The sequence below is a fragment of the Elephantulus edwardii genome, unplaced genomic scaffold (assembly GCF_000299155.1).
Source record: "Elephantulus edwardii isolate Elephantulus edwardi_28Jun2011 unplaced genomic scaffold, EleEdw1.0 scaffold00185, whole genome shotgun sequence".
NCBI classification, from domain to species: domain Eukaryota; kingdom Metazoa; phylum Chordata; class Mammalia; order Macroscelidea; family Macroscelididae; genus Elephantulus; species Elephantulus edwardii.
In genome coordinates this window covers 4,020,529-4,042,974 of record NW_006399935.1, presented here as the reverse complement: position 1 = coordinate 4,042,974, position 22,446 = coordinate 4,020,529, and positions in this window count along the sequence as shown.

Below are 22,446 nucleotides of genomic sequence, written 5' to 3'. Positions count from 1 at the left end.
TAACAACAATGCCCGGGGTCAGAGGTAGCCCCCCGATGCTGGGAAGCTCCTCTTGAGTTTTCTGTGTGACCTGAGATGTTTGCTTGGCTTCTCTGGGTACTGTTCCCCAACCAAGCCAGGCGGGACATCCCTGGGAGGGGCTGGTTCCACTGCCTAGAGCAGGGATCCTGGGGACTCTTTCCTGAGCTCCAGGGCAAGCTAGGACCCAGCTTGAAGGGTGAGGTGGGTCTTCCTTCCCCCCAGCTGGGGTCCCTGCCCACATCAGACCCCTTAGCACCACCTGGGCTGGGTGATTGGGGAGCTGCCAGCCTGCTGGAAACTTCTCTCCCACCCCCAGGGCTGAGTGCCAAGGGGGCGGCTGACAGGCTGAATGAGGTGCCTGGAGCTGGCATGGGCTGCTGTGATTCCAGGCAGGGTGGGGACAGGGAGGGGGCAGAGAAGGGATTTGCACTAAGGAAGGCACCCTTGTGCCCCCAACCCCTATGGGCCCCAGAAACAGAGAACAGGAAGCAATGCTCCACTGCCCAGCATCAGTTTCAGCAGGAGGCAGCCTCGGGGTGGGCCCAGCCCAGCGTTCACACCGTCACCTCTGCCTGGCCTCCTGGAGGACCCCTGTCCTCCACCCTCCACCCCGGGCCAGCAGCCAGGCCATGAGGAGGGGGCCCCAGGTGTGCGGTGTGGGTGGCAGGTGATGGATGGGCTCAGCCTGGGGTCACCAGAGGGCTTGGCAGAAGGGCTCCTGGCCCCTACCCCTACCCAGCATTCCCTGTATCCGCCCCAGAATCACAGGGACCTCAGAGCAGCCACTGTGCAGACAGAGAAGCCGAGGCTGCGAGAGCACCTGGTGGTCACTCCCCGACACCCCCCTCCCCCTCCCACCCGGTTCAAGGAGTCCTGATTTCACAGGACAGGTTAAGTGTGAGGCTAAAAGAGGGCAGTGGAACCCCCATCTGCTCCATGGAGAGAGATGTGGAACCTGCTCCCCTGAAGATTCCGACTTGGAGTCACGTTCTGCTGGGAGTCAGGGCTATAAATCCTAACGGGGCCCATCCTCATCTTCCTCCCACACAGCGGCAGATGGACTTGAACAGCTGCACCTCATGGCACCTCACCCTCGGGGTTCCCTCCCAGGATGGCCAAAACCTTGGAAACCCTTTGGGACCGTTCTGATCTTTCCTGTGGGGTCCCCATCAATCAGAACTGACTTGCTGGACACAATGCCCATTAGGCCTTCAGAATGTTCTCGAAGTCTGCACTTATTGTTGGAACGCCCTTGTGGTCCCTCAGTGCTGACATCAGGTTTGAACCCTGGCCCACTGACCCTCCCGATCACGAGAGGTTTGGAGAAAAACCTTTGGCCCGAGCCTGTGATGCCTCCGGTAACTGACTGACTTCTCTGGGCCTCAGTCATCTCATCTGCAAAATGGAGCCAACACCAGCACCTTCACCACCACCCTTCAAGGGGCTCCTCTTCCCCTTCCCAAAGGACTGCTGGCTGGTGTGAAGCAAGGGCTGGAGGCCCACAGACTGGGTCCTGTCTCCAATGAGCCTCGGTTCACCTTCTCGGAATAGTGTGTGTGTGTGTGTGTGTGTGTGTACCATCAAATCCAATCTGACTGGTACCGGAGGAGGTTGTCCCTCCTCCAGCAGAGTGTCTGGTGGATTTGAACTGTGCACCTCTGGGATTAAAGTATAGGTTTCACATTACTTAGATCAAGAGGCAGTTGTCAGAATAGAGCAGGGTAACACTGCATGGTTCAAAATTGGGAAGGGTGTACACCAGGGATGTGTCCTGTCTCCATACCTTTTCAACCTGTATGCAGAGCAGATTATCCGGGAGGCTGGGCTCTATGAGGAGAATTGTGGCATCAAGATTGGTGGAAGATCTATTAATAATCTGTGTTATGCAGATAATACAACCCTGCTTGCTGAAACTGAGGAGGACCTCATGCACTTGCTGCAGAGGATCAAAGTATGGGCTGAGGCTCAATGTCAAGAAGACAAAGATTCTCACCACTGGGCCAATTGGTAGCATCAGGATGGATGGTGAAGAGATTGAGATTATTCACAGCTTCAGTTTGCGTGGCTCCACGGTCAACACTCTTGGCACCAGGAGCCAGGAAATTAAAAAACATATTGCGATGAGAAAGTCTGCTGTTAGGGACTTCTCTAAAGTACTCAAGAGCAATGGTGTCTCTCTGGAGACGAAGGTGCGCCTGATACAGGCCATGGTCTTTGCAATCACTTGTTATGCATCAGAGAGTTGGATAATGACTAGGGAGGACAGAAGGAGAATTCATGCCTTTGAGCTGTGGTGCTGGAGAAGAGTATTGAGGGTACCATGGACTGTTAAGAAAACAAACAGATTCATCCTGGAGAGGGTTAAACCAGGCTACTCCTTGGAGGCAAGGATTCTGGGGCTTCATCTGACATACTTTGGACATGTTGCAAGGAGGGACAGGTCCTTGGAGAGGGACATCATGCTTGGGAGGCTGGAGGGATGGCGCAGGAGGGGAAGACCCTCTATGAGGTGGATTGATTCAGTGACTGGGGTAATCAGGATGGGAGTGTCAGAGGCAGCACGATTGGCACAGGATAGAGCAGGGTTTAAGGCTGTTGTACATAGGGTCGCTATGAGTTGGAAACAACTCGACGGCACATAACAACAACAACCACCACCTCTGGGATTGCAGTGCAGCTTCTTGCCACTAGGCCACCAGAGCTCCCAGAAGCAGTTTTTTTAAAAAAATTTATTAAATACAACAACATGGACTGTTATAAGGATTGAGTATGTTGTTGTTGTTAAGTGCCATTGAGTCTCAGGCGACTCATAGCGACCCTGTGAAGGAGAGTCCTCAACACTTTGGTGTCTTTCATCCTCTCTCCAGGTCCATAGGGTTTCCAGAGGCAAGCTATTATGGAAGTGGATGCCACTCCTCCTTCCACGCTAAGGATTGAGTATAGGATATTTTTAATGAATAAATAATTAAATTCTACAAAGAATAAATCAAGTTTGTAAGAAATAAGTATAAAGTAAGCTTAATGGAACAATACTGTATATAGATTCTTAACACTGAAGCGCCACCAGAAGTAGAGGACGTGGTAAAATATGTAAAGCAGAAGGCTGGGCAGGCTCCTCCCATGTGATTTACTCCGGAAATCCACGCGAGAGTCAGTTATGACTTGGTTTCAACCGAAGGACACACAAAAGCAAGAGTGACCTATCAGAAGTTTCTTTATTATTTTACATGTCAATTGTCGCTCATTTGTTAACTATGTTAAATTGTAAATGGTAGTAACATATGTTACATAATATAACATGCATAATAATCAACCAGACAAAAATATTGAAAAAATGATTTCTTTATGTATAGAATTAGTTTCATTGACATTCTATTTTGTTCATGTATATTGTGGAGGCTCAATGTCAAGAAGACAAAGATTCTCACCACTGGGCCAATTGGCAGCATCAGGATGGATGGTGAAGAGATTGAGATTGTTCACAGCTTTAGTTTGCTTGGTTCCACGGTCAACACTCTTGGCACCAGTAGCCAGGAAATTAAAAGACGTATCGCGACGGGAAAGTCTGCTGTTAGGGACCTCTCCAAAGTGCTGAAGAACAATGGTGTCTCCCTGGAGACTAGGGTGCATCTGATACAGGCTATGGTCTTTGCAATCCCTTATTATGCATCAGAGAGTTGGACAATGACTAAGGAGGATAGAAGGAGAATTCATGCCTTTGAGCTGTGGTGCTGGAGAAGAGTATTGAGGGTACCATGGACTGCTAGGAAAACAAACAGATTCAGCCTGGAGAGGGTTAAACCGGGCGGCTCCTTGGAGGCAAGGATTCTGGGGCTTCGTCTAGCATACTTTGGTCATTTTGTAAGGAGGGACCAGTCCTTGGAGGATGCTTGGGAGGGTGAAGGGACAGCGCAGGAGGGGAAGACCCTCTGTGAGGTGGATTGTTTCAGTGACTGGGGCAATCGGGATGGGAGTGTCAGAGACAGTGTGATTGGTACAGGACAGGGCAGAGTTTAGGGCTGTTGTACCCAGGGTCACTATGAGTCGCAAGCGACTCGATGGCACATAACAACAACAACAATGTATTGTGGAGGTTCCCCCCTTCAATCATCTCACTAATGCCTTCCTTCATGAAAGCATGCAAGCCAGCTACTTCATGCCTCGTGCTCTGATACCCTCCCCTTTGAGGCAGCCAGTTTCTGATTTATCCATCATTATCCAATCCAATATGGATTGAAGCTTAACATCAAGAAGACAAAGATTCTCATCACTGGGCCAATTGGCAGCACCATGATGGATGGAGAAGAGATTGAGGTTGTTAACAATTACAGTTTGCTCGGCTCCACAATCAACACTTTTGGCATCAGCAGTCAGGAAACTGAAAGGCGGATTGCATTAGGTAAATCTGCTATCAGGGACCTCTCCAGAGTACTGAGAAGCAACGATGTCAATCTAGAGACTAAGGTGTGCCTGATCCAGGCCATGGTCTTTGTAATTACTTGCTATACATCAGAGAGCTGGACAATGACTAAGGAAGACAGAAGAAGAATTGATGCCTTCGAGTTGTCGTGTTGGAGAAGAGTCTTGAACATACTATGGACCACCAAGAAAACAAATAGGTCTGTCTTGGAGAGGGTGAAGCCAAGTTTCTCCTCGGAGGCTAGGATTTTGAAGCTCCATCCCATATACTTTGGGCACATGGCCAGGAAGGACTGGTCCTTGGAGAAGGACATCATGCTCGGAAGGGGGGAGGGACGGTGCAGGAGAGGGAGACCCCGAATGAGATGGGTTGATCTCATAACTGGATCAACGGGAGTAGGTGTGTTGGAGTCAGTGAGACTGGCTCAGCACAGGGCAGGCTGCAGAGCTGCTTTGGGTTGCAGGTGACTTGACGGCACATAATAACAACAAGAACCTCCAACCAGTTTGAGGCCACCAGCTGCTCCACAGGAGGATGGACATTCCCCCGTGTGATTAACTGCCTCTGAAAACCTGGTGGGTCGGTTCCGACTCTACAGGACTCACCAGGAAACCAGAGCTTCGAGGGAACAAGCCTGTCCTTTTGTGAAGGATCTTCTGTTCAAGTTGGCAACTCGGAGCATTGCAACCACAAGCCAAGTCCAGTCCAGGGCACGCCCCCGGGGTGCGGGGAGCATGCCTTCGGGGTGCAGCGGCCGACCTTGGCCCACAGCATGGCCGTCCTCCCTGCACCTGGCTCGGGGCTCTTGGAATATGCTGAAATAGCTCTTCTTCACCAGTGCGATGCCAAGAGCCACCCGGGGAAGGATCCTGGACACAGCACAGAGGCCGAGGGTGAGCAAGAGGCCCGGGGGGCAGTGGTGGGAGTGGGCAAGGGGAGGCTGGCAGGGGGAGGGAGGCTGGCACATGCTGTGGGCACGTTATCCGGAGGGGTCCGTCCCTGGAGAAGAACATGAAGCTGGGAAAAGAGGAAGACCCCAGATGAGCTGGACCGACACAGTGCCCACAGCCAGTCCCGGGCCAAGCAGAGCCCATGAGGCCAGCGCGGTGCCGGGCAGGAGCACTTCCTGTGGGTGAAGCTGGTTGGAACCAACCCAGCCACACCTGATGACAGCGACACCTGATGACGCCGGGGCAGCAAGATTTGGAAGCATCTGGGAGAAGGGAGCCTGATGGGGCCATGTCCTTCCGAGAGATTTACTGCCTCTGAAAACTCGCCCGAGGGTCAGCTGTGGGTCGGTTCTGATACAACAGCGGTGTGCCCCTGCGGGAGCGCTGATAACCTAGTGGGGAAGGAGTTGCCCTGCCAACCCACAGGCTCGCAGTTCGAAGCCACCAGTCGCTCTGTGGAGAAAGATGGGCCGTCCTCCTCCAGTATGTGATTTACAGCCTCTGCAAACCTGCTGGAGGGTCAGTTCGGTGGCAGGTCAGACTGGATGGCAGTGAACACGCACACACACGCGCGCACACACATGTACATACACACACGTGCACACATGCACAAACACATGTGTGTGCACAGACACACACACGCTCTGTAGAAAGACCAGGCCGTCTGCTTCCCTTGAGGTCATGGCCTTAGGAGCTGTGGCTCTTGTGTCCCGTTGTTGTTGTGTGCTGTCCAGTCGGAACTGCCCCGTAGCTGATGCTCCAAAGGGTGGGTTTTCCCAGGCCGTTAACAGCCCCTCCTCCCCGTAGCCGACTCTGTCCTGCGTGGTCGTCACAGGGTGACTGCGTCCTGGACACTGCGCTCCTTGGAGGTGACGTGGTGACACTCCGTCCCTCACACGTCGGGCACGTTACTAGAAGAAGCTGTTCCTAGGAGGGGACATCGTGCCTGGAAAGGCCAGCGACAGCGAGGCAGCGGCTGCAGCCCAGGCTCCAGCTGTGGGACACAACGCGGACAGCACAGCAGAGGTCGGGGTGCAGAGCTGCTGTTCACTGGGCTGCCACGGGTTGTACTCGACTCCCAACAACAACCACAGGCGGCAGAACCAGCTGGTGGCAGCAGGTGGGGGTCTCCTCTCCCTTCGGAGCCCTGGTGGCACGGGTGTTAAGCGCTCTGCTCGGTCGGGGAAGGTAGGGCCTCCGGCTTCTCGCAGGGCCTGTGGCCACTTCTCCGCCCTCCAAGGGCTGCTGGGGCTCAGAATCCCTCCACAGCAGCGGGCTGGGCTTGGGGTTTCACGTCTCCTCATCATCAAGGTGCCGGGGGCTGCCGAGCAGAGGGGGAAGGGGGCGCGTGGTGACAGAAACCTGGCACCCGCCCCGCCCGCCCCCAGCCTGTCCTCACCCCAGGCCCCCCGGCACGTCGGGGTCTGCCTGGCCCTGGCACCCCAGCTCAGCCGGGTTCATGTGGCTTAAATTTCAGCCGGTGGTGGGTGAGGGGGCGGGGGCCGGACACGCTTCATTTTCCAATTTCTGGAAATAAAAGCTGTGGGACCATCTATTGTGTGTGGAAGAAAGCCCACTGCCAAACGGTGTGAGAAAAAACAACAATAGGCTGAGGTGCGTCGCTGCGGGGAGAGAATTCCAGGTTCTGCCCGAGGTCCCGAACAAAGGGGCCTTTCTCTCACCCTGGAAAGGTTCTTGGGGGGACACGCACGGTCTGGTTTCAGACCCAGAAAAGCTAGAGAGGACGTTTGTGTGAGGACGGGAGGTCAGATGACGTGAAAACGACTTTGCCTGCTTGTTGGGGTGTTTGTTTTGGGAGGAGGATTTTTGGACACCTGTGCCCCCCAGCAGACAGACAGAGCCAGGCATGCCAGCCTCCTGGGTGCCAGGCCCCCGGGCAGCAGATGGAGATGCCACGTGCGACTGGTGCCCAGAGCCTGCTCCCCACCTGGTCCCTCTTTGGCATTCTCCAGAAAGCAGCCACCCACCCGGGTTCTCCAGAGAATGTTCTGGAAGGCCTCGCTTACAATCACAATCCACCTGCAGGCACTCGGGCCCTGGCAGGGCTGCAGCCGTGGTCCTGCTCAAAGCCTGGTATGAGGCTTAGGGTGGGGGGGGGACAGCCCTGGGGGTTCAGTCTGAGAGCACTCCCAGACCTGGATGAATTTCCAGCCACATCTCTCATATTGGGCTTCAGAGCCTCCCTGTGGGTCCCCACCCATGGAGAGAAAGCTGGTGTCCTTTCTAAGACCCCCATATCCCACCGCTTCTCCTCTCCTGTCTCTGCCCAGCCACCTCCTCCCAGGGCTCACCCCTCAGTAAACACGGTACAGACGGGGCACGTGTCACCATCCTGTCCTCTCCTGCAGGTTCACTGCTGCTTAATCGGTTCATGGATGCCTGTGGGACAGTACAGAACTGCCGCTGGCAGCTTCCGAGGCTGCATCCTCCGCAGAGCCCTGGTGGCACAGTGTGTTGAGTGTCGGACTGCTAACATACAGGTCAGAGGTTCAAATCCACCTGCGTCTCCTCACAAGAAAGATGGGTAATCTCATGAACAGGCCATAGCCGCGAGCCGGATGGGCAGCTGCCAGGTGTACACACGGCCGCAGAGAGAGGTCCTGGGATTGAGTCTGGTTTTTATTCATTCCTTGTTGCACATTTTCTGCCCTCCCGCTCCCTCCTCCAGGCCACTTCAAATGCACCTCTTCTGGGCTGTTGTTACAGGTCCTGGGGCACTTTAGTACTGTCAGAGCCGGGCCGAGGCAGCTTCCTCCCACCAATGATGGGTGGATTTGAACACGGCTGTGTGCGTCCGCTGTCCAGTGCTTAACCCATTGCATCACCGGGGCTCCTTGTCTCACCACAGGTGTGAAATTGCTCACCACAGGCTAATAAATATGCACAGGTAGGCCCTGCCCCCCTTGTTCAAGGTGAGCCAGGTGTGTGGCTGAGACAACCCCTGCCTCAGCCCTCACTCTTCCCCAGGGCCTTGGTACTTGCCGTTTCGCTGCCCTGAACACCCTTCCCCAAATATCCTAGACATCCATCCCCCTCTCAGATCAGTTTCTTTCGCAGGGTGCCCACCCACCCTGCACACCCCCTCTTTGTTGCTTTACTGTTCTTCACATCAAAGTAAACCCCCCAGTCCTCACCCAGCGAGTCCCAACTCAGGGCAAAGCTGGGGCGTCAAGGACACGTGTACCCCACGGGGTCTTCAGTGGCTGGTTTCTCAGCGGTAGACTACCAGGCCTTTCTCCTGAGCTGCCGGGCTGGGGGACACACACGAGTCCAGGTGGTGATGTTGTTAAAGACCATCAGGTCAGCTCTGCCTCAGCAGATACAACCCTGATGGGCGCAGTGCTCCCAGCCTCCCCGGGGCTCAAGACGCAGCTGCCGGCCTGTCTCGGGTCAGCCAGCTCGCTGGGGGCCTTCCTCTCGCTGCCCAACGTGCTGTTTTTCTAAGCAGATTCTCTCTCTCTCCAAGGACAGGCCCCTCCTGCCTCCGTCTTCGTGTCTGAGGATCGCTCTGGCTGCACGCCCTCCAGGCCACCTTCGTCTGCTCTTCTGACGGCCGGGGTAGAGCCAGGATGCATCGCCAACACCACCATTCAAAGGCATCGCTTCTCCTTTGGTCTTCCTTATTCATTGTCCAACATCCACAGGCCTATAAAGCAACTTGAGATACCAGGACCTGGACCAGGTGCACCACACTCGCTGCTGGGCCGTCACACAGAGTGACTGGCCTGATGCTGAGACTCTGGGAGTGGGGCCGGCAGTCCCTCCAACCACAGCAGGGTCAGCCGTGTGGACAGGTTTCAGTGGAGCCTGGAGACCAAGACGGGCCAAGAAGCAGGACCGGCCTTCTGCTTCTGAAAACCTTACGAACAGCAGTCAATGAGCCCTCAGACTGGAAGGTACTGAAACCTGATGGGGGAGGGGCTGCCCCCCCCAAATTGCTACTGTGGTTGTTGTTACGCACCATCAAGCTGGAACCAACCCACGGCTGATCCTCCACTGGAATTGCACAGGAAAAGAGTATCTAATGTTTCTCCCAAGGAGCAGATGGTGGATTCGACCCTCCTGCCTTTGAGTTGACAGCACCACTTTGTATCCACTCAGTTACCAGAGATCTCAGAGTCTACCCTGATGACGGGGTTGGAGTAAAGGATTTACCCAGTGAAGGATCTTCCTTTGCTGATGTGACAAGACTCAAGACGGGGACAGACAGCTACAGCCATTAACTGGAATGAATGTGGGATAGACGACACAGCACAAACCTAGGAGAATTAAAAGTTGTCAAAAAAAAAAAAAAGGAATGGAGCACCAGGGGGAGGGTTTGTAAAACAGTGAAAGAATTTTTGTTTTACAAGAGGGTAGTGTACTAGGGGGGAGGGTTGGGAGGGGAGAAAAGTACAGCAATGAATGAATAGGAAAAAAAAAGAAAAAGGAATGGAGCCCAGAGATGGCTTCCTGAACGTTAGTGGGCACTCAGGGATGGGGATGGCAGCTTTGATTCAGCTCCTGCCTGGCCACACAGAGGCTGGCTTGCCACCTGGGGCGCTGGGTCCCCTGTGGATGCGGGGAAACAGTGTCTATCCGTGAGTCCCCACAGGGTCTCTGGAAGTTCCCAGGAAAAATGACTCAGGGGACTTGGAGCTGAGAGCAGGTGTGGACCTGGCCTGGCTCTTCCCCATTCCCACCCTGCCTCCCTGCCCACAGCCTGTCCCTGGGGGGCTGCAGGTGGGTATCTCCCCCAGAGTCAAGGAGCTGGGAGACGCAGGTGGGGACGCTGGGCAGTGCTGCACATGGACAGCTGGCCAGACGACAAGAATTCATAAACAGGCCCCTTGGATGTCAGTGGTGGGGGTGGGGACGCTTTGAACCTCAGAGCGGCTGGGGATGTTTGGAGAGGCAGGCAGACGGCCAGGGGTGTCATCAGGGCTAAAATTAGCCTGGATTCCCACTCAGCCCTGCTCTGGGCCCTGCAGGGAGGCTGGCTGGCCATCACCTCACCCAGCGCTCACCCGCCGCTCGGCCAGACTCTTCCGACCTGTTGGAGCATTGAATTCCAACAGCCTAAGGACCAGGCACTCTTACTGCTGTTACGGAGTTGATTCCAGCCCCTGGTGACCCTATGGGCCAGACCAGAGCTAGCTGCTCCCTAATTTTCAAGCCCGCACCCCCTGCAAGCAGATGGCCAGGGCATGCTTCCGAAGTGCCACTGAGCGGATCTGAACCACCAACCTTTCTGCTCCTTGTCAGTGACTAACCACTGTGGCACTTTAGGGCTCCATCTGTATCTTCGTTTGACCTCATTTTAAGGAGACCTGGTGACACAGTGGTTGAGCGCTTGGCTGCTTGGTCAGTGATCAAACCCAACCGCCAGTTCCACAGAAAAAAAGCCCTGGCAATCGGCTTAAGGCTGTAGATGCTGTTGATCAAAACCCCTACTGCCTTCAAGTCAGTCCTGACTCGGGGGGAACCCTATGATGTGTGCAAGGCTTGGAAAGAAACCATTTCAGGGGACAAGTAGATTCAAACCACTGGCCTTTTCATAACCAGAATGACGCACTAACAGACTGAGCTACCAGGGTCCTCCTTCTTGTTGATGTTAGGTGCCATCTAGTATGACCCATAGAGACCTATGAACCACTGTCCCCTGAGCCCCGTCCTATCCTGTGCCATCCTCACACTTCTTGAAATACAGGAGCCCATTGCACAGTTACCTTGTCAACTCACTTGATCGAGTGTCCTCCTCTCCTTCCCTGACCTTCCACCTTTCCAAACATCATGTCCCTCTCCAAGGAACTGGTCCCTCCGAGCAACATGCCCAAAGAACACGAGATGAAGCTTCACGATCCTTGCCTCCAAGGACCACTCCAGTACCTTTTCCAAAACACAGCTGTTAGTTCTCCTGGCTGTCCATGGGGTGTTCAGAGCCCTTCTCCAACACCACAGCTCAAAAGCATCAGCTCTTCTCATCCTTATACATGGTCCAGCTCTGAGATGCACAGCAGGTGGTTGAGAAGATCATGGCCTGGATGAGACACACGTTAGTCTTCACACGACACCTTTGCTCTCTCAGCATTTTAGCGAGGTCTTGGACAGCGGCCTTGCCCGGTGCCGCTCCTCTCCTGATTTCCTGACTGCTGGTACCAAGGGCGATGGTTGTGGATCCAAGCAACATGAAATCCCTGGCAGCCTTAATCCTTTCTCCAGCTATCATAACGTTGACTGCTGGCCCCATGGTGAGGACCTTAGTTGAGGTTGAGATGTAACCCATCCCGCAGGCTGCCATCCTTGACCTTCAGCAGGCAGGGCTGTGTCACCTCTGTAACACAGATTGTTGATGAGGTCTGCCTCCGAACCTGATGCCACATTCCTCTTAATAGAGTCCGCTTCACGGATTTGATATCCTGAGGGACCATCGGGTCACTCCCCCTGGCATCCATGACCAATCAGCACTGCCCACGGGCCGCCTGAGCTGTGCCAGGTCCTTCTCCCCAGGACTCCCCAGGTGGGTTTGAACTGCCGACTCTCTGGTTACCAGCTGAGCACTTAAACCATTTGCACCTTCTGTTCATTACCGACAACTCTTTCCAGTAAGACCTGTGGATATCTGCAGCACACTTGTACTAAGAAAGGTCTCATTGTTTACCCGACGACGTAAGGCCGCACCCTGTATTTTTATCTGCTCCAGCTGGCCGTCTGGGGGGGGGGGATCCTGGGAGGGCAGGTGCTGGGGGTGGAGTAGGTGATGAGGTGTGGGGGTTACTTCCTGTCACAGGTCTCCTGATGAGCTTCCCAGGTGCTGGGGGATCAGCTGCAGGGCTGAGGAGGAGGTGGACCGAGGAGTCTCCCCTCTCCGCCTGCACCCCCCCACCAGCCAGCTCCAGGCAGGTCCTGGCCCTGGCTCATTTTTCATCTTTAATGGGGGCCACTGGGGCAGTGCGGGGGCTGGGAACACCTGCCCCTGCTGCAGGCGACCTCACTAATGGGGGTCAGAGAGCTAGTGACGGAAGGAGGGGTCCTGCTTACTGAGGGGCGGGCCAGGTTGGGCAGGAAGTGTCCACACTGGGGCAGGGGCAGGAGCCAGGTCCACCCCCCAATCTTTTCAGGGACTCCACCTTGAGCCTCTGGACTGTCCCAGCCCCACTGGAAGACACCCCGATGGCACAGATGGTTAAGTGCTTGGCTGTTGGGTCCATAAGCCCCCAGTGGAACGATGGGAGAAGACCTGGTGGTCCATGATCATGTGGCTCAGCCTGGAGGACCCCAGGGGGCCAGTCCACTTAATCTCTACATGGCTGCTATATGTCAACTCGATGGCACCCCCCACAGGTCCCCAGATCCTGCCTGGGGAGGGGGCTGCTTTGGACTCCTGGTGCCCCAGCCCCAGGGAGGATGGAACCCCCCACTGGACCGTACACCTTGGAAAGGGGGCCCAGGCTGCCCTGGTCACCTCGTGCCCCTTGCCTCCCATGCTGCCTGACTCTAGGTCTGGGCACACAGGGACAAGACGACCCTGCTTCTACCTCCAGAGGCTGTGTGAGCCAGAGCTGCTAGCTAACCCTTTCCGAGTTTCAGTTTCTCCACTTGCAAGATGGGATTCCAGCACCTGCAACAATGAGTGTGTCACAGCACACAGGAGGGGCCCAACAAATGGTTATTTACAAAAGTGGGCAAACGAAAACAAACTACCTCTGCACACGTGTGAGAAAGGCTCCCCTCCCACAGACTGATGAGGATGGGGGGGGAAGTGGGAGCGCAGGGCACGGGGAGGGGGTGCGGGCAGCAGCGGCTTGCACCCGGACAGGTCCAGCCACTCTGGACACAGAGCAGAGGTTCTTACCGAGCCAATCATAGGCTGACCATACACTCCAGTGCCCCTTGGCTGCCACCTAAATGAAAGGGTAGGGTCACTGCACTGCAATTCCAGAGGTACACGGATTGAATCTACCAGATGCTCTGCTGGAGATGGAGGGACAATCTCCTCCTGTACCAGTTTGATCTGATTTGATGGTAGGCGCACAAAAAAAATAATAAAATAGAATTGAAAGAAAAGGTAGGGTCACACACAAACAGGTTCACCAATGTTTACTGCAGCTTTATCTGCAATGCACAAAACTCAGAAGCAGCAGGCATCCTTTTGGTGAAAGGTCCATCCATACAATGTAGCGATATTCAGTGACTGGGTGGAAAAGCTATCAAGCCACAGAGAAACATTGTTGCTGTTGCTAAGCGCAGTAAAGTCTCCAGCAGCCTTGCCAACAGCAGATCTGGACCTTGTGCTCCAACCACCCTCACCACCTGTGGCTGACTCTAACCCAGTTACTGTCACTGTGCAGATTCATCTGAGGGTCTTCCTCTCTTTCTCTGAGCCTTCTCCTATCCCAGAATCATGTCCGTTTCTATGGACTGGTCCCAAAGCTGCACCATCCTGACCTCTAGGAAGGACCCTGGTTGAACTTTCTCCAAGAATGACTTGTTTGTTCTCTTGGCAGTCCGCAGGATACTCAGTCCACTTCCATAGCACCACAACTCAAAGGCATCAATTCTTCGTCCAACTTTCAAATGCTTGGGTTGGATGCACCTTACTCATTAAGCTGACTTTCTTGCTCTTTAGCCCTTTGACAAGGTCCTTGATGGCAGATTTCCCCAATTCAACACATTTTAGCTTTCTTTGCTTTTTACATTTTTGCTTTATTGACTGCTGGTACCATGGGTGTTGACTGTACATCTGAGTAAGAGGAAGTCACTGACAACTTCAGCCTTTTCCCTGTCTATTGTGCTGCCTATTGGCCCAGGCCCAGTGGTGAAGAGATTGAGATTGTACACAGCTTTAGTTTGCTTGGCTCCACAGTCAACAGTCTTGGCACCAGCAGCCAGGAAATTAAAAGGTGCATTGCCATGGGAAAGTCTGCTGTTAGGGACCTCTCCAAAGTACTGAAGAGCAATGGTGTCTCTCTGGAGACTAAGGTGTGTCTGATACAGGCCATGGTCTTCACAATCACTTGTTATGCATCAGAGAGTTGGACAATGACCAAGGAGGATAGAAGGAGAATTGATGCCTTTGAGCTATGGTGCTGGAGAAGAGTATTGAGAATACCATGGACTGCTAGGAAAACAAACAGATTTGTCCTGGAAAGGGCTAAACCAGGTGGCTCCTTGGAGGCAAGGATTCTGAGGCTCCGTCTAACATACTTTGGACATGTTGTGAGGAGAGACTGGTCCTTGGAGAAGGACATCATGCTTGGGAGGGTAGAGGGACAGCGCAGGAGAAGAAGGCCCTCTAAGAGGTGAATTGATTCAGTGACTGGGATAATTGGGATGGGAGTGTCAGAGACAGTGCGATTGGCACAGGACAGAGCGGAGTTTAGGGCTGTTGTACATAGGGTCGCTATGAGTCGCAAACGACTCGATGGCACATAACAACAACAACATTGGCCCAGTGGAGAGGATTTCTGTTTCCTTGAGGTTGAGATGTAATCCATACTGAGGTTGTAGTCCTTGACTTTCGGCAGCTTCAAATCTTCTTCACTTTCTACAGAGAACATTAGGAACTTTAAAGGCATGAATGCTACAGGAAAAGCTCTCCTCAGTTTGGACAATGAGCAGAATACTTTGGGTGTTTTGTTGTTGTTGTTTGTGGCTTGGGCTTTTTCCTGCTTTCATTTTTATTGCTTTGTGTTATCAGTGCTTTTAGAAGTCTTTGGAGAGGAAGCTCTACTGGCCTAGTGGCAAGAAGCTGTGCTGCAATCCTGAAGGCATGCAGTTCAAATCCACCAGATGCTCTGCGGGAGAAGGAGGGACAATCTCCTCCTGTGCCAGTCGGATCCAATTCGACAGTACACACACACACACACACACACACACACACACACACACACACACACACATTTTAAAAGTCAGTCTTTGGAGGCTGGGAACATGTCAATTTACAGTAACAATGACGTCAGCAGAGCACATACTGTCACAATGTATGTAGTGTATAGTACTAACAATAAGATGGTTTTTAAGGTTTTTTTTAAGTCTGTTTCTTCCTGATACATGTCCTAAACCAGGGACTTCCTACAATGTGGGGCCCACCCTCAGCCAGGAGGGACATCATCACACAAGGACAAACACCAGACCACCTCCCTTCTGTAAAAAGACAAGGCAGATGCTCAGAGGCCAAAGTCACGCGTGGCTGTGGGGTCAGGAGGGAGGGAAGGGTCGTGGTTGCTGAAGAGCTGTGTTTTGGTTAACAGCGACAAGGTGTTGCTCTGGTGAGGGTGAGGTTGCTCTTTGCAAGCTGCAACCTGTGAAATCCGAACTGGTCAACGTACTGTGACTGGTGTATCTATAATGAACCACATTCTCAAAAAAAAAATAAAAAAAAAAGAGAGAGAGAGAGAGAGAGAGACTGAGTCGCTCTTGAGTCGGAACCCAGTGCCTTGGCTCAAGGTCAAGGGCCATGGTTTATGGGACAGTGTGCTTACTGCCTTCATGACAGGTTTAGTGCTTCAGTTCCACCTCCTGGATGTGGAGGAGCACGGGGGTGGGGGTGGGGGGGTGCTCTCACCAGAAGCAGCACAGGGACAGGAAGGGGGAGGGGTGGCTCGCCCTGAGGTTACCAGAGAAACTGGACCACCCCTGGACACTTTGGTCAAAGATTCTAGACAAGAGTTCTGATCAAAAGAGGGAAACGTGGAACACAATTCCAAAGATCGTGGAACCCAGACTTTCTGGAGCCATGGACGCTGGATGAACTCCTGGGATGATTCCCCTGACATACATTTAACCACCAAAACAAGGAAATCTTAAAGCCAGTCACCATGCTGACCTAGCAAACAGACTGCCTTAAGCACCATGCTTTTTAAGAATATCTCTATGGGATCAAATTGACCACAGCGAGTGTAAAATGGTGCAACCCCTGTGGAAAGCAGTATGGCGCTTTCTCAAAAAGTTGCAAATAGAGATACCATTTGACCCAGCAATTCCACTACTGGGAATATACCCTGAAGAGACCATAGCTGACATCCAAGCAGATATATGCACACCCATGTTTATTGCAGCTTTGTTCACAATAGCAAGGAGTTGGAAACAACCTAAGTGCCCATCAACAAACCAATGGCTAGAGAAGCTGTGGTATATTCGCACAATGGAATACTATGCTGCATTAAAAAACAAGGAACTCATGCAATATTATTCAAAATGGTTGACTCTGGAGAACATTATGCTGAGTGAAATATCCCAGTCACAAAAGGACAAATATTACATGATGCCACTGTTGTAGAATGGGACTGTCCTTGGGGTTGGGGAGAGACTGAGTAAGATGGGTTCAATAATGTATACTGCACTGAAACAGAGGAGGGAGAGAACCGTCTAAAAGAGAGATAGATGTAACTGGGTATTTCTGTCATCACAGGAGACTAGAGCGAGGGCTACATGGTGGAGGGGACCTGGGGGAGGGTTTGTAAAACAATGAAAGAATCTTTTCTTTTACTTTTCCATAATTTTTGGACTCATGTACTTATGACTTGTTAGTCAAATTTGTGTCTTCTAGGTTGCAACACCCCCATGATACATCTTGAAGGATATGTACATGTACAGCCAAGCACAATCAATAAGAGTGCATCTGAATTCCAAAATCAATCTCCATAATAGTCTATGTGTTTCCTACTGCCAAAGGGGCCCTTTAGAGTAGTGAGAGAAGATCTTCACCCTGAAACCCACAGCGTCCCTTTTCAGCAGGAAGTAGCTAAGAGAATATGCCGTCCCCTTTTCCTTATGACTCAGGGTGAAGTCTCTCTCAGGGAGGAGTGATAGGGAATGGCAAAGGATACACTGACAAAGAAGATTAATCAGAACTGGCTTTGACAAGCACTGTGGCATTTGGACAAGAACAAACTGGGAGGAGGGTAGAGAGAATAGTGCAACAATGAATGAGTGGAAGCCCAAAATCTCTGTAAATGTTTATGAAAATTAATAAAATATAATTATAGAAAAAAAATTGACCACAGCACCCCAAAAGATGAGATGGGAAGCTTTGGGGGGAGAGTTCATGTTGAGGGGGGAGGAACGATTCAGAAAAGGAGGGTGGGAGTTGGCCCACAGGCGAAGAATGTCATCAGTGTCAGGGAACTGTATGCGGAGCTGGTCTATATTTTACTGTGTATGTTCTCAACAAAAATAAATGAGGCAGTTGTTGTGTGCAGAATTGGAACTGACCCCTGACACATCAGTGGGTTTTCAGAGACAGTGAAACCAGCAGCTGGTAGATTAGAACTGTGTGCCTTTGGGACTGCAGTGCAGCGTCTTGCCACTAGGCCACCTGAGCTCCTAAACACATACACACCCCACATATAAAGATGTTATGTCCCGTGTGATTCTGATAGAATCTTCTGAAAAGACCGAAATGTGGAATCAGTGGAAAGATCGATGGTTGCTTGCGGTTCAGAGGGGGAGCACAGAGCATTTCAGGCCAGTGAAGTGATTCCACAGGACACTGTCACGGTGGACACGTGGCATGGTGGACACATAGCCCTGGACCATACAGTCAGCCTTCCTGCAAACCACAGACCATCCTGTTACAGTTCACAGTAACTCTCAATATTGTTTCCTCAGCTGTAACAAGTGTATCCCATGACTTTGTAACATACTAGCAGAATGAAAAGTGCACAGGGTCACAACAGTATCTATTTCCTGTGCCATTTTTCTGAAATCCTAAAGCTGCTCTGAAAAGAAAGTTTATTAACTAAACACTTAGGAAGGACATGGGTATTTCCATCTGTGTGTAAAATGACATGCACACTAGCTACTTCTTGGCTATACTGTTTGTAGAAGTAAAAGGTTAAAAACCAGTTGTATGCCCATCAACAAACGAATGGATGGAGAAGCTCTGGTATATCCACACAATGGAACACTACGCTGCATTGAAAAACAAGGAACTCATGAAATATTATTCAAAATGGGTGACCCTGGAGGACATTATGCTGAGTGAGGTATCTCAGTCACAAAAGGACAGGTGCTGCATGGTGCCACTATTGTAGAACGGGAATGACATTAGGGTTGGGGTGAGGCTGAGAAAAATTGGATAAATTATGTATACTGCATTGAAAGAGGGAGGGAACTCTTTGAAAGTGATATATAATTAGGTATTATGGTTATGACAAGAGTCCAGAATGAAGGTTGCATAGTGGAGTGTACTCAGGGCGGCGGGAGGGGGGTGATTCTATACCACTGAAATAATTTTTCTTTTACTTTTCAAAGAGAAAACTGAGGGGAGGGGTGGGCAGGGAGAAAAATGCAACAATGAATATATGGAAATCCAAAATTTCTGTAAACGTTAATTAAAATTAATTTTTTAAAAAAAAGAAGGGGGGGAAAAAGAACCAGTTGTAGAGGGAAGACACCAATCCCTCGTAACCCAGGTGTGTCAGTGCGGCCGTGCTCCATGTGGCTGAGGAAGATTGCCAGGCCTTTCTGCCAAAGCACCTCTCAGTGAATTTGAACTTCCAACCTTTTGGTTAACAGGCAAATCACTTATACCACCCTGGGACTGGGCTAACTTTCATTGTTGTCGAGATCCCCCTAAAACAGGCCAACTTCACAACCCCTGTTATACTTGGGGGCCCTGATGCACCAGGCTCCTACCCCTCTACCAAGGACGAGGTGTTTCTCCCAGAACTGGTCTCCCCTGATAATGCCCAAAACATGTGAGGAAGTCCTGCCATCCCCGCTAAGGAACATTCTGGAAGCTCTTCTTCCAAGACTCATTTGTTTGCTCTTCTGGCAGTTCATGGTTTATTTAATATCCTTTGCCAACATCCCAATTCAAAAGCATGAATTCTCCGGCCTTCCACACTCACTGCAGCTTTCCTGAGCGTATGAAGTGAGGTGCCCAAGAGGCCCACGGCTCAGATCAGGTCCACTTGAGTTTCCAAAGTGACCCTTTGCTTTTTAACATTCTAGATGTCTTTTGTGGCCAAGTTTCCCCTATGCAATATATTTGATTTCTTAACTGCTGCTTTTATGGGCTCAAAAGCAAAGCTGCTTCCAGCCATCGAGTGGTTTCTGACTGATGGTGACCGAGTGTGTAAGCCCTTCGCGGGGGTCGGGGACAGGGACGCATCCTCTCACTCGCAGGCAGCTGGGAGACATGACCTTGACCTCAGCAGCCCACAACCCACCGGGCCTCCCAGGGCTGCAGGGCCTCACTGTGCTCGAGGGGAACCAGGAGGCAGCCACTGTGTCGAGCAGCATTCACCCACAAAGAAGGAACCGAGAGTCTGAGCGCCGTGGAGCGGCGGCCTGGGTGAGAGCTCGTGTGGAAAAGAACAGAGTTCAGTCTGTGACGGCAGGAGGCTGTGCAGGGGAGGCGAGCGCCCGGCTGGTGACCTCTGGGACCGTGATGAGGTGCAGGGAGGTGCCGGGCACTTTTTCTGGAACAATCTTAGGTATCTTTTTAAATTCTCTGCCTTGTGTCTGTTTTACCTATTAAAGGCATACACTGTAAAACATATTTTAGGAAGGCTGATGCTTGGGGAGGGGGAAAAAAAGCCAACCATGGAGGATTTGGATGGCTATAAAGGGGGGTGGCTGGGAAGTGGGCCCCTCGGCAGCCCTGAGCCTTGCCCTGTCTCACACCTTTCCTGCTCTGGTTCAGCAATTGTTGGGGGCCTCATGGGGACCCTGGGGGTGAGCTGAAGCTGGGCTGGAGCCAGATCGACCACCCAGATCCTGGAAAGCCCCCGAGGCTTGGCTCACTTTGAGGACACAGGAGCTCTGACTAGGGGGGCTGGGTATGAAGACCAGCCAGGCTCCCAGCACCACACTCTGGTCAGGATGGCGGTGAGCCTAAGGAGAGGCAAGCAGATTTCCACACGGGAAAAGCTGACTTCGGACTGGGGTGGGAGATGCCTGAGAGGACCAGGGCTCTGCTGGGTCCCAAGATCCAGAACTGCAGGACCCCTGACCCCCTTAAGTGACCCCCAACTGGATGGCTGTTGTGGTGGGTTTTTACTTTATTAATTTTAATGAACATTTACAGAGATTTTGCATTTCCATTCACTCACTGTGGCACTTGGATGTCTGGTTTTGAGGATGAAGTTGTGGTGAGGTGGACAGTGACTCACAGAGCCCTAGTGCTTGGGTTAGGCCTCCTCCCAAGCACCAGGCAGACCCCATCCCTGGGTGTTCCTGGAGAACCAAGCAGCACTCTAAGCCTCCAAGGGAGCATGTCAGGGACTGAGCTGGTAGGAGCCATGGGGACACCGGAAAGGGTAAGGTGGTGTCGTGTGTGTGCGGAGCCAGGTTTTATTAGAAGGGGGGTGGGGAGGGCCTACGGCCAGAGGGATAGCCCTGAAGTGGTGCTGACAGGCGCCCTCTGGCTGCTGTGAAGGGAAGGTGGGAGACAGGGGTCAGGGAGCAGTCTTCTGGTAAAAGCCTCCTCCTCCAGGAAGCCCTGCTGCTCATCTCTTCCTCTGCGCGGCCCAGACCCAGCTACTGAATGTCTCCTTCAGGGCTGGGGCACCCTGCAGAAGCTCCCCACCACCCATATGGGGATTGCTGGGGTACACTATTGGTTTAGGCCGGGTGGGGGAGGGATGCTCAACATACCCTCAGGGGACCCTCCAAGGGGAACTGTGTGTAGGGTGAGGATGACATCAATCCCTCAAACCTAGTAAATGTTTACAGCCTCTGTCTCCTCAGTTGGGGGTCCCCAGAAGGCAGCTGCCGCCTTTCTGAGGGGACTGGCAATTGAGGGGGAGTGGGAGGGCTGGCAGCTCCTCTCCAGCCCTGACGGCTGGTCTTGGAGAACTTAGTCCCAGGCTGCCCCCTCCCCCTTGTATTCAGAGGAACCAGGCTGGGAGATGGGCGGGACTTACCTGGCTGCTCCTCCCAGGCCCTGGGCTACCACCTGGGTGAAAGGATGCAGGGTTTGTGGGGAGGTGGAGGCGGCCCCTGGCAGCCACCACAAGGACAGGAACCCAGGCCCCAAGGCGTCGCTACACCTCCTTCAGGGAATGATGTGAAGGGCCCCTGTTAGGCCCACTTGCCAGGTAGAAAGGCTGAGGGTCAGAGGATTTGAACTCAGACCCTTTCTCTAGCAGCAGCGAGGCCTGAGACCCCTCCACGTTGAGGAGAGCCTCCATCTTTTTGGACTCCAGGGCCAGAGGTTCGGGCACCTGGGGGGGGGACCCTGTACTGCCAGGCTGCTGGGAGGACTCTGGCCGGGATGCGCTGGTGTGGCATCTGTCCCGTGTGGTGGAGATGGGGGTGTAGACACGACCTGTGTCCTCCCACACATGGTGGAGGGGTGACAGGTAAAGAGCAGCACATGTGGCCCCCAGCCCCGTCCGCTCCCCAGGTTGGGGCCCAGCAGTAACTTATGACTCTGCAGGGTCCACGCACCCCGGCCTCCGGCAAGCTGTGTGTCATTTCTGGAGAGTGCACCACGCGCAGCCGCCAGCACAGGGTCCCTAAATCACTACTGACAGGCGGTGCGGCCAGGCCCCGGACAGTGTGGCCGAGGGCCCTGGCTCCAGGCTGGCGGGCAGGCGGGCCCTAGCGGCTGGCCGGCCACCCACCTGCCAGTCGTCCAGCGCTCTCCACTCCAGCGCGCAGGAATGTGGAGGCGGTGCTGGGCTGGGCCTGTTGCCACTGGCTTTGTGGGTTCAGGGAAGGCCAGGCAAGGGGAACAGTCCCTGACCTGGGGCGGTGGGGCCATTTCCAGGTGCCTGTGGGGCCACCCGGGGGCTCCTGCGCCCCCCAGGACGAGGCTGAGGCACAGAAACAGCTCATCTTGATCCCTTCCCACATCCCCTTCCATCTCCCGGGCCTGGGACAGCCATGGGGGGGGGGACAGCCCCAGAGTCAGGTGTGTTGTAGTCAACATGGGGCAATCTCTCCCACTCCCCCTCTGGTCCACCCTGAGTTCCCCCGTGTCACTGGCACTCCCAGGATTAGAGGCAGAGATGGGGCTCCCTGGAGAGGGTGGGCCACACTGGATACACACACACACACACACACACACACACACACACACATAAATACATAGTTTATTTT